Genomic DNA, 15,854 nt, shown 5'->3' on the forward strand with positions numbered 1-15,854 from the left:
GATGGGCTGAGATTTCGACATGCGGCACACTTTAAATGGTGAAGGGAGAGTCAGCACGGAGCATTCGCTTCGGGACAAGCACGCACGCACTTCATCACGCCAGCGATGTGAATGCGAGTGCTAGCGGTAATCGAGTGAACTCGGCTCATGTCTGCGTGGGCGCATAGCAACACACTTTATAGTAGCTAAGGCGCTTATTTTCTGCAATTCACAGTGCCCTTAAAACTACGAGCCTAATACCCCTGTGATATGGCACCCGTAATGTCATTTGCAGTAAACGACATTCATACCGAATGTCATTGCGGTCTTGCGTTCCCAGTCTACACGGGTAATCAAAATGGCATTCGCAATTGATTGGCAATGTTTATCGGCAGGCTACTATGATAACGAAACATTACAAATCGTGCTTCTTGTTTACATATTTTCACTATATTGTTAGCAATACAATGGTAAACATTTGATGGTTACTAGAAAATGTATTACATTTTGTTTTAACCTATCAATTTTTTTTTAAATTTTGCCAAGCCCCTGGCGTCGAGATTACACAAGTCGCGCGTTAACGAGTTCGGGAAACTCATTCAATGGGCGAATGCCATTAGTTGTCAATGTCATTTACTATGCCCTTGTAGAAGCAGCAAAAATGGCGTTAACGCGTTATCTCACTCGCTGCGAATGACATTACGAGTGCTGTGTGACAGGGGTATTACTAGCTTGGTGCATTAGTCTAATATTTTGCTCAGTGGCTATGGTGTTGGGCTGCTGAGCACGAGGTCGCGGGATCGAATCCCGGCCGCGGCGGCCGCATTTCGATGGAGGCTAAATGCGAAAACACCCGTGTACTTAGATTTAGGTGCACGTTAAAGAACCCCAGGTGGTCCAAATTTCCGGAGTCCCCCACTACGGCGTGCCTCATAATCAGAACTGGTTTTAGCACGTAAAACCCCATAATAAAAATAGTCTAATATTTTTCTTTCACAATCAGTGATGTGCCTTTCGGGTGAAACTTATTTGTTTCAGCCCTATGCAATGGTATTCCCACGGATGGCAACATAGTTTCAAGCAGAGAAGTCCCCAAACCGTTACGACTGGGAAAAGATAACATATTTGGACAAGAATGCTGGCTTGAATACATGAATGAATATTACGTCAATCTAATTCTAGATAAATGTGATACCATCGCTCTTTTATGATTAATAAATTTTATGAAAATGCTATCGACAGGAACGCAGATAGGCTCCTTTCCACGCGTATCGGCAAAAGGTGCAGCCGTTCTATCCGAAGTTCACGATAGCAGTCCCGTCGTTCTAGGATTGCGCCCACTAGCCGGTGCGTCCCTTGCATGGGAGTCAAAATGTCTGAGTAAATTGCACTAATATTCACTGTTGTAAATACCGTAATTATTGTAACTAGGCCCTCTGTACCCTTTTTACTTCCCACTTTGTGCTTTCTCCAATTCTGTTCCCTATTCACTGTACCACTCACCTTTCTGACCAATGTGCAGTTGTCAACCAATCGCCAGCAAAATTGTTTTTCGTTCTTCCAACAAATGTACTCGCTTTGTCCTCAATCAGACGCGGGCTGACGCGGACGCGTAGTAAGCCGCACCTTTCGCCTATTTGTTTTTTGGCGCGACGGCGAAGAGGTTTTGTTGGTGTACACGGGAGAGGGGATCGCCTCTATGACGAGCCCCGCCTCCCTTCGGACCACCACTATATAGCCACACTAGTCATCAGTCATGCGTTCTCGTTCAACCTTTCCCTTTCATCCATGTCGCTCTTTCTGAGCTCGCCTCCTGAAACTTTTTGTTCCGTCTTCAAGGGGCAAAGTGGGGAGGGGGAGGGGTCATCAGAAAATTCTGAGTAGGGGGGTACGACTACCCCCCCCCCCCCCTCCCTGGCTCGGCCAATCCGTGGGAAAGTGTATTTTTGATACATGGTAGTAAAAAGGGGTATCTAGAAAATAGAGAACACTGCATGAACGGAAACTTGCATTGATTCAGAGGCTGAACAAATAAAAACGTCCAGTACGAATATATGCTCCAGACATGTTTGTACAGCTGCTTATTCCGAACTTAAGCACTAGACTGCTGAAAAAAAATCACCAACACCTTCTTGGTGTTCCAGCATGTCAATGACACAATGTACTAAACCAAATGTTTTACAGAGGAAGTAAGGAACCTGTCTTATGGCGGTAACGGGTGCTTCTAAAAGGTAGGAAATTAATATAGTGTGAAGTATATAAGTTCTCAATCTGCCTGAGGTGTGCTCTGCAGAATATTTGTGAAGAACAGGATAACTCTGCAATCTAGGAAGCAGAGATAAATTGTTTCGGGATGTGTATACAAACAGCAATTCTTGATGTGTATTCCTTTTCAACTTGGCAATATCCCCACGAGGAGAAGTGGCCAGACAAATTAGAAATCAAATAAATATCATAAACAAAAAAGCTCTGAAAAAAGCAAGAAAGATTAATTTGATGAGGAAATATAACAAAGTTGAAAAAATTTAAAGCAAAAGAATATGTGACAGAAACATCAGCAGATAGGTATAACCCGTAGCAACGTAACCGGCTGGATAGTTTCTATAAACTTATGAAGTGCATTACAAATTGCCGTTCTTCAACACGGCACGAAACATATTTTTTTTCGACAAGGTTTTAACAGGTATGGTTGCCAATGTAACTTAAAAAAACGTATTAACCAAGGGAAGAACGAGCATTCAACGAGTATGAATTATGCCAAATTTGTTAATGAGATTCTAAGAAAGTTCCGCAATAGAGGGGTATACAGGGAGCCTTATTGCAACCTACATCAATGCACGTAAAATCGTAAAATAAGGCAGGAATGCGCCTCTACTTTTAGCGAGATTGGGATGCCAAATGGCGGCACTCTAAATGTGGTGTTGAATAGTGGTTATAATTCTAGAGTTGTTGCCACCCTAAAACAGCGCTTGCAAAGAAGTAAAGGAGTTGCTTTTTTTCCTTGCTGTTTTTCAAAGTTTTGGTATTTATATACACTCATGTGTGTCCTCATTTGTGTGACCAATTCCCTTCGTAAGTATGTTCCACGTGGAAAAAAAAACATGAGCAACGTGGGTATCTCTAAGCGAATATCGAACATTGCGTCCCGTAGTGTAGCAACCATTTCATTGATGGAGGCAGTGGAAATAATAGGAGCCTTTTTCAGTGCATAGCGACCTGATCTGTTGTTGTTTTTAAAAATTTTAGAACGTTTTAAGTAAATTTTAGTGGAACTCGGGCAGTGTATTGAAACACGTTGTCTTATTATTCGAAAACTGTTGGATAAGTATTCGAAATGTGTTCGTATTCGATTCGTTGTCATCACTACCGGATCGTGTTCAATTCGGGCTTAAAAATTTGTACTCGCACACCCCTAGTTACCTCTAGAGCTTTCTCAGGCTTGGAATATCAAAGTTACAAGGTCATAACCCACTGCTGTCACATAAAAGAAAACAGGAAAACGATTCACAACGAACATACTTTAGTTTCAAACCCTTCAAAACCCAATTTTAGGCTTCCAGCAAAATTTCTAACATTGTATAAACTTCGTACACGACTATTCAACGGATATATCAGCGCATTTGCGAATACCAATAAATGCAGTAATCGAAGCGGTGATGTCAGAGAAGCAGACAACGAGGTAAAGAAGAACACGAAGCTCGACTTGGCCGCCTGGTAAGACGCTTTTGGTATCGCTTCCCTAGCTCGAAGGTTATATTGGCGAAAGCGCCCCGTTCTGTGAACTGCGTGTAACCTTTTAGGATCCTTTCGTTTACTACGCCGTTCGGGACGCCAAGTGTTTATACAATTAAACACGTGTTCCTCACCAGCCGGACCGCCAGTGTCGCGGGCAAGATTGCAGGCCCCTGTTGTTAGAACACGGGTAGGCTAATTGGTGATGTAATTGCACATCGGACATTATCTCATTCAAAAAAATAAAACGATACATTGAAAGGTCGTGCTTGATATTCGTTGATAAGTAGCTGCGTTTTTCTCACTGAAAGGCACACGAGAGAGGTAGAAATAAAGGCTGCTTGAGCTCAAGGTGATGGTGAAGGATCGCTCCTGCTTTATAACGTAAACAAAGACTGTTTTTGACGCCTTCTTAAGAGGACAATCTCACCCATTTATTTTACGCGAATTGCACTGACGTCCTTCCATAACGTACAGAGGGCTTTGAACAGCGGTATTTACAGAGCGCTTGGACGACATCTGGGACTCTGCCTCTGTCTAGTGGCTTGAAGAAATGTGAAAGATTTTTAAAAACGTGGGGCCCTACATAACCTTTGTAGACAGCGCAAAAATAATTTATATGATAGGATGCTTGTTTAGTGCACGCTCGCCTGAACTTAAAGAGGAAGCGTGAGCTTGGCGCCAACCTCGACATCCTTATTGAAATAGGTACGTGTAAAAATCAGAAATACGCAGAAAAAATCGCTGAAGAGAAAAAAGATATAAAAACACTCTAGTCACGTTAATGTGACCACCACATACTTTCGATGTCGACGTTAAATAACCAATCACAGAAGGCAGGCGGCAGGACAGTGCAGCTGAGCGTATATGAAGGGTGTGTGAGTGCTTCGAAAAACATTGCACTCGTAGGCGTAATGCAGAAACGGAGATATTCTCCGACCTCCAAAAGGGCATGATCATTGTCTTTCTGGCCAAGGGTGGAAGCATTTATGAAACGGTTAAGTTTGTGAACTGTTCGCGTGCCGCCGTGGTAAAAGTATACCGTGCATGGCAAAACGGGACTGTCCCAAATCAGCGACGTGGCAAATGTGGTGCACCACGGGCCATAGATGACAGTGGTCAACGACGGCTGCGGAGATGTGTTCAGGCGAATAGACGTCCTACGGTTGAGCAACTGACCGCCCAGATGAACCAAGGGGCTACCAACAGTGTCTCCCAAACTACTGTTCAGCGAACGTTGCTGTGTCTGGGCCTCCGCAGCAGACGCCTGGTTCATGCACCTATGCTGACTGCTGTTCATCGGTGACGAAGTTCGGAATTTGCACGCCAGTACCGCAACTGGATGTCCACAGAGTGGCGACAGGTGGCGTTTTCCGATGAATCACGTTTTACGCTTCATCGGACAGATGGACGTTGGCGTATAAGACGTGAAACCTCTGAAAGCAAACACCGTGCGGCCATTACCGGAAGGGTCCAGGCTAGACCCTTCCATCGGGTTGTTCGCGCCATGGATCCTCAACTGCATGATCTAGCGCAGCTGGCCACCGCACTGGAGTCAGCATGGCTCAACATCCCACTGATTACCTTCACGAACCTAATTGTCTCTCTTCCTGCACGTCTCGCAGCAGTCCGCTCTGCGAAAGTTGGTTATTCTGGCTTTTGACAGGTGGTCACAATAATGTGACTGGACTGTGTAGAAGGTAATAGTTCTCAAACGCGCAACTCTTTACCAATGGCAGATATCGAAGTTCTGAGGACTGCAACTATGGAGAATCTAAAGCGGGGAAACTTAATATACATAGTAGGGTGGCTGATTGGGCAAGATGGTGATCCATAATCATGAGTGTACAGCGCGGAAGTTAAGCTTGGACGATACAACTGACACAGAGAAGCGCTGACTACCAACGGAAACGTTATTATCAATGCGACCGATTTATACACGGGAGTGAAAGAACTATCCGAAAACCATGTACTGATGACGGAAGGAAGAAAAACAGAAGAGTGAGTCAAGGAGTTCTATTCAGTTTCTTGACATCAGACTTAGGTTTTATGCAGACTACACTTGGCTGGATGTATGAGCCTCGCGCAATGAAGCCGCGTCTGCCCTTTAACTCGGCCCAAAGTAAATTGGCAAAGAGAGGCATTCTTAACTCCTACTTCTCTAACAGCCCTTGACTGATCCTGACATCATTCTATGGGTGCCAGCTTCGAAACTGAAATGGTTTGCTATTAAGGCCACTGGCCATCCGGATCTAAACTTAGTGTTCGTAATTGAGTCTATCCGGAGTGAAAAAGAAGGCCCTGGGCAGTGACAGTAGCGATGTGAATGGAAGGAATACACGAAAGTACGACAACGTTGCAGTGATCCCATGCATGCGTCAGTTGCCCTATCACTTGAAGAAGGTCGGCCAAAGCATGGGCGTGCACGTAGTTTTTTTCAGCCCCACGCAAGGCTCTCTCAGCTTTCACACACACTCTGAATAATTGCCTAAAGGCTTCTGCAAGGTCAGACAAGGACCAAGCATGGTCACTGTACACAGAAGGTTGGGTACAGAATTGACCTTTCCTGTGGCGCTTGTTACGTGGTGCAGACTGGTAGATGCATAATCAACCTTTGCATCAACACACGTGCTATGTGCGCAACGGCAAAGACTTTTTTTGCATGGTATACTAGCGCGTGTAGCTGTACTACTTAGTTCCAAAGAACCTCAGTTATCGACAAGCACCAGGATGATCGTATCTGCATGATTATTGAAGTCGCACAAACGGCTCTAGAACAATGCACATGCATCAGCAAGCCATCCACTGCCCTATCAGACAAAGAACCGAAGCTTTTGGGAAGTCACACGTACGGTCGGCGGTTGTTATGCAAGTTTGCATATTTTTGCGTATATCTCATTTTGTTGGGCATTGTTCACTTTCCTTCAGTCAGGAAACGGGTGAAACCGACCAAGTTAGGAAATGGGTGATTAGCCTTGGCCGTCTGCACTCGTGGCAGTTCACCTAATATGACACGGGAGAAAGAAAATGCCTCGTCAGAAAACATTGTTCATTTGCAGTAATGAGTGAATGAATGACACGTCTCGCTGTGCTCTGTGTACTACGAGGACAAACACAAGTTGTGTAGGCAAGGTAACATTTAGCATCACATCATGACTGTCGTAAGCCGTCAACTTCACCGCCAAATACCGTCAATGAGCGCAAACAGCACAGAAAGCTTCGCTTACATCCATCCCCACACTGCGTGGGATCGGCATATGTTTCTTGCTTCCGTCTTCAGTGGTTCATATTTTTCAGGTAGCTCTATCACTCCGTTATACAAGTTCGGCGCATTGATAATCAAGCTTCAGTTCGTAGTGGGCGTTTGTCCTTGTCGATTGTAATACATAATGCAAGATTGTAATGTCCTCGTCGAAAATTGAAATGCATAATCAACTAATCAACAAAATTCACTCATTTTATTTTAAGTAATTACCTTATGGCCCATATTGCAATTTACAAATTGTAGCCGTGAAGCTCCCAAGGCAGATCCGCTTGGAACAATTTATCAGGATGACACCAGATTCGACATATTAATTCTCCAAATTTGCTGAGAAATGCATTGGCGTTCCAGTTACTTTCTTAACAAAACGTTGTTTTCTGCATTGGAGCACAAAATAACTTGAGCGCCAATAATATTGTCTTAAGTAACAATTATGTTTCCTACAGCCACGGACTTTTAAGGTGTTTTTTTAATAGGACTAACCATATCAATTACGCCGAAGTGGCTACCGGAAAAAGATTCCTCCGTTCCCGCGTACTTAGATATGAGCACCCGACGCAAAGCTTCCTTTTAAGCTGGAATTCTGGGCATTCTGCGATTTTCATGAAAGTGTTCTAAACATTGAGATGTTTGTCGTGGATTATCCTCAAACCGGGTCGGGTACATATTTCTCCTTGCAACTTGCTTCTGTTTGCCAACGTTTCAACTGCGGCACGTGGTGAATACATAGAGCAGTGTAAGGCGATATTTTAACGTTACGAAATATCTCCTGCTAGGGAGGGTGTTTGCTCTGCAAGATGTTGGATGCCTAGATATGTAGGTGCTACAAAGGCATCCTAATGATTATCCAGTTTCTGTAACGTGCCACGCTACTGTTTTCGATCTTTCCCGTGTGAGGAACGCTAGCAGGAAGCCTCAATCAATTGTTAGGTTTTGTTTACGTCAATATGAATGGGCATTGTTCTTTGTGGTCGACGTTCTGGCGTTTGTCTTTCACATGGGCTTGCCACTTCTTCCCACGTCTAGGTTCTGTTGATATCAGGCTAGCATTCAGATGTGCCGCGAGCCACTGTTTTTTGTTTTTTCGAGTGCTCCTACAGTACTTATAACGTTTGCTCGGTATAATCATTGATGTTCTTCACCGGAAACGCAAGTTGTATATGTCATGTATACAATACAATACAATACAATACAAGTTTTTTCTCTTTGTGGTACAGTTGCACACAAAGAGCGGACGCCGAGCAAAACGCTGCTTTTTTGCAGCTTCAGAAACGCCCTGCGCCCGTAGGTCACACGTCATTCAGACAGATGCATTGTACGCACAAAATGAATAAACAGCAACACCAACGAAAGTTGACTACAACTTAAAGTACACTGAGACTGACATACTTGCATTGGTCAAAAAGAAAAAAAAGACACAAGCAAACCAAATAAACTATAAATCACATATCTAACAGACACTTCTACTGTAACGTACTGGTAACAGTAGGCCAAGATTACAACCATTTGTATAAATAAATGAAAAAATGATATGTACAACACTCATCAGCTAAGACAGGTCAGAGAAATAATTGCTAAACATTTTCAAACATATAAAGGTGGTTAATCAGCATGCCCTTTGAAATCTTTTCAACAAAAATGTTATTTGCATGGAGAATATTAAGGTATCTCGGTAAGACATATGATGGAGACTGTTGGCGATATGTAGTGCGACAAAAAGGTTGGCACCATTGGACAGAATTTCGGGTACTGTAAGCAGGCATGGGACAGTTTAGTTTGAATAAGGACAAGAGTCGGTCATTATTACCCAGAACTAGAGCACTGCACGGGCTCGGGCATACCCGAAAGCCCGAAAGCCCACGGGCTGGGCCGGGCCGGGTAGAGGAGTTTTTTCACGGGCTCGGGCCGGGCTCGGGCACGGCGTGTGCTTTTTGACCCGGGCCCGGGCCGGGCTCCGGTTTTTAGACGCGGGCCCGGGCCGGGCTCGGGCTTTCTGCGAGTTATTCTCGGGCCGGGTTCGGGCCGGTTTTGAGTCGGGCTCGGGCCGGGCTCGGGCTTAAGGTAAAGGGGTGGCGGGCCGGGCCGGGCGGGTAACGCAGATTATTTCAGGGCCCGGGCCGGGCCCGGGTCTCGCCATAAAAGTTTTGATCGGGCTTGGGCGGGCCGCCCAATGTAAAAACGGGCCCGGGCCGCAAAAATCGGCCCGTGCAGTGCTCTACCCAGAACTGCGGTTTTGTACATAATCAGTAACTTGTAGGGATACAACTCGGTGACTTTGGGGATATGGAAAGCAGTGAAGTACGAGTTAGTATGTGTGTACCATGGTACATTCGCGATTAGACGTATTGCTCGTTTTTGAGCAACTAGAGTTTTTTGTTCATTTTGTTTCGTCATTTTGCCCCATATCGTAAAACAGTAGGAAATGATTGGTAGTATATATGCATTATATATCATGATCTTTGCCTGTTGAGGAAGTACGTGTCTATACATACCATGCTCGAATCTCTTTTTCTTTCGATTTGTATTTATGTCGTTGAGTCTTGCATATTCTGCTACACCTCATCCACCTTCTCATCCCCGAGAAGAAGGTCGAGGTCGTCGTTTAAATTGTTGGGACCCTAGCGGCCATTGCCCAGACAAAGGCTCGCTGAGGTGACGCAACTTTTCGGAACAATTATATCTTGCGTTTGGCGCAGGATAGCCTTAGCTGCTTAAGTGCCATTAAACCCAACAACAACAAAATTATTGCGGGGGTCGCATTCCCCTCACCTGCCTGTTGTTGCTGCGGGGAGAATCTCTTAAAAATAGGTAATGCTACGCGCGCCGATATGACTCAACGTTTCTATCACAATCACGCCTCTCTGTGATACAAATAAGTAATACGAGGAACGCATCTTAGATGCCTTATCCCGCACTATAGTGCACTCCATAGTACTGCATTCGTGTGCTGTTTCAAAGTAATACGAGTTTCTTGGAATATTTTTGTTTGCCCCGAAAAATCAGCCCGTCCTCAAATAAGGCTCATGACATGCACCAAGGGGAAGCTGCACCCCGCCATGTACCGCCCGTCACAAGGTGTTACGGAGGGACGATCACAAGGCGATGCTGCTGCCAGTCCGCGGAACACCCTTGCGACACGTACGACCGCTGCTGGACGACTCGCTGTCGCTTCGACACTACCTTCCTCGGGTTTCAGTCGTCTTGCGGGCACGGTTGCAGGCGTAGGGAGCATGCCTTGGGCCCAGCGCGCAGGTAGACGACACCGCCGCGACTCCTGCTGGACAACCCGCTGTCGGCCGTCCTGGGCGGCCCATGGCAGGCTTCGGGAGCGTGCGTTGGGCCGTCCTGGGCGGACCATGGAAGGCTACGGGAGCGTGCGTTGGGCCGTCCTGGGCGGACCATGGAAGGCTACGGGAGCGTGCGTTGGGCCGTCCTGGGCGGACCATGGAAGGCTACGGGAGCGTGCGTTGGGCCGTCCTGGGCGGACCATGGAATGCTACGGGAGCGTGCGTTGGGCCCAACGTGCAGGCAAAAACACCGCCGCGACGCCTGCTGGACAACCCGCTGTCGGCCGTCCTGGGCGGACCAAGGCAGGCTTCGGGAGCGTGCGTTGGGCCCAGCGCGCAGGCAAACAACACTGCCACGACTCCTGCTGGACAACCCGCTGTCGGCCGTCCTGGGCGGACCATGGAAGGCTACGGGAGCGTGCGTTGGGCCCAGCGCTGAGGCACACAACACCACCGCGACTCCTGCTGGACAACCCGCTGTCGGCCGTCCTGCGCGGACCATGGCATGCTTCGGGAGTGTGCGTTGGGCCCAGCGCGCAGGCAGACAACACTGCCGCGACTCCTGCTGGACAACCCGCTGTCGGCCGTCCTGCTCGGACTATGGCAGGCTTCGGGAGCGTGCGTAGGGCCCAGCGCGCAGGCAAACAACACCGCCGCGACTCCTGCTGGACAACCCGCTGTCGGCCGTCCTGGGCGGACCATGGAAGGCTACGGGAGCGTGCGTTGGGCCCAGAGTGCAGGCAAACAACACCGCCGCGACTCCTGCTGGACAACGCGTTGTCGTCCGTCCTGGGCGGACCATGGCAGGCTTCGGGAGTGTGCGTTGGGCCCAGCGCGCAGGCAAACAACACCGCCGCGACTCCTGCAGGACAACCCGCTGTCGGTCGCCCTCGGCGGACCATGGAAGGCTACGGGAGCGTGCGTTGGGCCCATCGCTGAGGCACACAACACCACCGTGACTCCTGCTGGACAACCCGCTGTCGGCCGTTCTGCGCGGACCATGGCAGGCTTCGGGAGCGGGCGTTGGGCCCAGCGAGCAGGCAAACGCCGCCACGAGTCCAGCTGGATAACCCGCTGTCGGCCGTCCTGGGCGGACCATGGAAGGCTACGGGAGCGTGCGTTGGGCCCAGAGTGCAGGCAAACAACACCGCCGCGACTCCTGCTGGACAACGCGTTGTCGTCCGTCCTGGGCGGAGCATGGCAGGCTTCGGGAGTGTGCGTTGGGCCCATCGCTGAGGCACACAACACCACCGTGACTCCTGCTGGACAACCCGCTGTCGGCCGTTCTGCGCGGACCATGGCAGGCTTCGGGAGCGTGCGTTGGGCCCAGCGAGCAGGCAAACGCCGCCACGAGTCCAGCTGGATAACCCGCTGTCGGCCGTCCTGGGCGGACCATGGCAAGCTAAGGGAGCGTGCGTTGGGCCCAGCGTGTAGGCAAACACCGACACGACTCCAGCTGGACAACCCGCTGTCGGCCATCCTGGGCGGACTATGGCAGGCTTCGGGAGCGTGCGTTGGGCCCTGCGCTCAGGCAAACAACACCGCCGCGACCCGTCCTGGACACCCCGCTGTTGGCCGTCCTGGGAGGACAATGGCAGGCTACGGGAGCGTGAGTTGGGCCCAGCGCGCAGGCAAACACCGCCGTGACCCCTGCTGTACAACCAGCTGTCGGTCGTTCTGGGCGGACCATGGAAGATGTCGGGAGCGTGTGTTGGGCACAGCGCGCAGGAATAAAACAGCGCCACGAACCCCGCTGCAAAACCCACTGTCGGCCGTCGTTGGTGGACCGTGGTAGGCGTCGGCAGCTTGCGCTGGGCATAGCGCGCAGGCAATGGACACCGCCGAGACCCCTGCTAATCGGTGCCGCATTGCGCATTCAGCACAAAGTATCAGTGTGACGTTTATGCGTTCTTGTAACAGAAACGCAAAATGTAGATTCGTTATATTCCGCGCTGAAATTCCTTGTTTTGCTGCTTGTATTATTTGTATAATGAAACTTTATAAATTATTTCACCGCATCTTGAACTGCCTGCGGCCGCTGCCGTCGGCACGGGCTACATTTAGGAATTGGACCTGCAGTCCCATGGTCAACGCCTTTCTAAACCAAGCATTCCTCTGATACAAATACCTGAGATATTAGAGGAAAGCAAAATGACATGCGTTTCAGTCCAGTATAATAAAATGATTATCATGTGACCGGGGTCATAACGTAAAACTATTCCAAGCTGTTTGTATGCCATTACCATTACCACTCCGCGATTGGTGAACATTTTTTTCGGCGCCCCGCCCATTTCCCCCGTCTGTCACGCAACGTAACAAAACCGAGAAAACTTCCTACGAGAAAATGATGCGTGCATATTTATTATGCGTGATTATGCTGAACAGACGAAAAAAAATTTATTTCCAATTCTGCACCTTGGTCTACATTAGCCCTCTGCTATTGGTTTAAAGTTTTCTGTCCACGCTCACTTTGCCTGTCTGTCATCTGACATCAGCTAACCGCGTAAGCTCACCTCATCAAAGTCATCTGTACGCTCTAAGCATGCATTATTACGCCGAACAAGACAGTCTCCTTTTCATAGCTGCCGAATGTAAAGCTATTCCAATTTGTTTCTAAACAATTGTGTTTGTCAGCCCTCCCCCTTATTGTGTCTGTCACGAGACGTCACGAAAACCGCGAAATTGCCTATTGTATTATGAATATTAGATTTAGGCCGAACAAAAAAGCATTTCTTTTCAATTCTATCCGCCATGGTTGCTTAGTGGCTATGGTGTTGGGCTGTTAAGCACGAGGTGGCGGGATCGAATTCTGACTACGGCGGCCGCACTTCGATGTGGGCGAAATGCGAAAACACACATGTGCTTAGATTTAGGTGCACGTTAAAGAACCCCAGGGAGGCCCCCTACGGCGTGCCTCAAAATCAGATCGTGCATTTGGTACGTAAAGCCCCAGTATTTTTTTTCTTTTGAATTCTACGTTTTTGTCACCATTAGCCATCCGCGATAGTTGAAGTGGTTTTCGGACCACGTCTTATTCACTTGTCTGTCACGTGACGTCGCAAAGCAGCGGGACTTTACATGCCAAAGTGGCGTGTACGCACTAGATACATTATTATGCCGAACAAAACAAAGTCTTTGCAAAAGGCAGAGGCTGCCAGGTATCAAAATGATTACAGCACCGCCACTGATCGCTGCGGCACTGTGTACTCAGAGCTGCCGGCGAGGAGTGATTTCCTTGCGTATTAAAAAAATGCTGGCAGTATAAGGTTGTCAAGCCCTTGCGGCACGTATACGTCATCGCTGTGCCAAATGTTGACAGAGCAGCCGTTCTAACGGCATTTTTAACGCCCGTTGCGCGCAGCCGCAATCGTCGATGAGCCACCGCAAGATAAGCAAGGGCGCCACCCCTCTCCTGACCGAGTTATCTACTTTCACTGCGCTATCTCAACACCTCTTAGATAGCAGGCCTCTGCACTCTGCTTTATGATGACATGCTACTTGGACCTAAATCTTCATTGTCAAGCCCGACGTGACGAAAGCGGTGACGTCAAATTGCCGCTGCTTACTCGGGAACGCCCCCATCAGATCCATGGCAGTCGGGCAAGGTGCATGACGTCTTGCATCGAAGTGCATCGGACTTGTGCTATCTAGGAGGGTTGTCTATCTCATCCCCCAAGAACCTCTCCTCATCTGCGCGCTCTTTGCCTCTCGTGAGCGAATTAAAACAGGAAAACCTTTATGTGTGGCTAAATTTCTATTCGCTGTGAAAGCAAACATGTAATCTTCTAAAAACGAAGAGAGCATTTGTTTGATTGGACGGTTGAAATTACCTTGCAGGTCACCGCTGCGCTTGCGTTGGTGGCTACGGAAATATGACGTCAGGATATTGGAATAAAGTCAGAATGGAATAACTTTACGTTATATATAGGCGCCCGTGTACACAGCCTAGTTTCGAAAGGAATAGAATAAGGTGCCCATCGATCTCGCAATGGCGCTGGCTGCTAGGAGCCGCTGGCTCAAACGAATTTTGTTCCGTATAGTTTAAATTAAGTTCAAAACGGAACATCGAGCGACTAATAGAGGATATTGTGCGTGACACACCAAACACTTATTTAGCTTATGCCCGCGCGCAACGCAGTTACTTGAAACGATGTTTGATACCCTCGTATACTCCTTCGTGGTTCGCTGCTTGATTTCAGCGAATACAATACTCCTTGATCGAAACCATATACCTTGGTAGCCGAAACCTCAATGCAGGTCGCAGCGCTACAGGCAGAAGTAAAAGAAACGCAGATCGTAGAGCCGATCAGCCGTTTCCACAGCGGCTGCAATCTTGCGACCACTGAACGAAATAATTGGATTATATGTGGAATCGACGCACACGTCGCTATGGCAGTACAAATTGGAGTGCTTGTTTATTTCGAAATATATTCCAACCGTTTTTGCCACGAAATGTCATGAAACGGTATTGTTTTCTGTAGCACGCAAATGCTCATTCTTTTAACTTGTCTGTGTAAAATTAAGCTGCTATGCAGCTCTTATAAGAAAGAAATATCATGCAGAAAACATTGAATATAATTATCTATGCAAGCGATATAACTTTAGTATCGACCCCACATCACACAGTTGTGTGGTCAGTGGATCATCGAAATGTAGCGGATGTACTAGCAAGCGCCTGAAGATACCCTACTTAAGGCTTTAATGCTTTTTTTGTTGAAAGCTCGCCATGGAGGCAACCTGACTGAACAAGCATTAGCTGTCGACTCCCCAGTCTGGCTCCGCATACCGTTTCATTCCCCTGGCCTGACTGCTAAGTTTCCCCCAAGTACCAAGGTGCGTATCGCGTCATCGAGTGCCTATCTTCTTTCACCAATGTTATTGAGCCGCACAACCCATCCTCCGACAAGCGTCGCCTTGGCCGCCAGATGGTCCATGTCTGCCGCCTCAAGCCATATTATGATCCCCTTATTCTCACGTCTCCTTCAGTCGCCAGTATGGATTCCCTTCGCCGCCGAGATACTGTAGTGGGGATGAAGCAACGCACGCAGCAGTGGGACACTGTCTTGGCTGGAGGTGCGAGCACAGATCGCGAGCTGTTGACGCCGGCTGAGCATGTCTTTGCTCTGCCCGTCGTGCAGCCCTTCTGCCTGCCATCCAGCTTAATAAACCCCCTTCCACATGCCTGAATTTGTTGTGTAATTTCTTGGACGATAAAAGTAGAGGTTCTGATGGAGCAGTCAATGATTTTATTTGATTTATTTCTAGGTTATCGATACTAACTATCCGGTTGAAACTACAGCCGATTGCGCACAGCGCAATGAAGGAGTAATTATGCAAGTTCTACTCTGACCACTGAATTTATTCATCTGGTTCAGTCTTTGGTGCCCTACGTTCCGCATCCCTCTTTGCATTATAACATTGGAGAGCCTTTGCAGCATGTAGACGATGTCGCTTTGCCAACTCTTCATCGCGCTGAGGGTCTATCTTAGCGGCAGGTGGCAATATTAACGTCCAGTTGCATGCCACCAATATCGTCAAGTTGCCAGCACAACTTAACCAAGAAAGGCGAAGCGAACAATGGGAGATATCGGCAC

This window comes from Dermacentor silvarum, chromosome 1 (assembly GCF_013339745.2).
Source record: "Dermacentor silvarum isolate Dsil-2018 chromosome 1, BIME_Dsil_1.4, whole genome shotgun sequence".
Lineage (NCBI taxonomy): Eukaryota > Metazoa > Arthropoda > Arachnida > Ixodida > Ixodidae > Dermacentor > Dermacentor silvarum.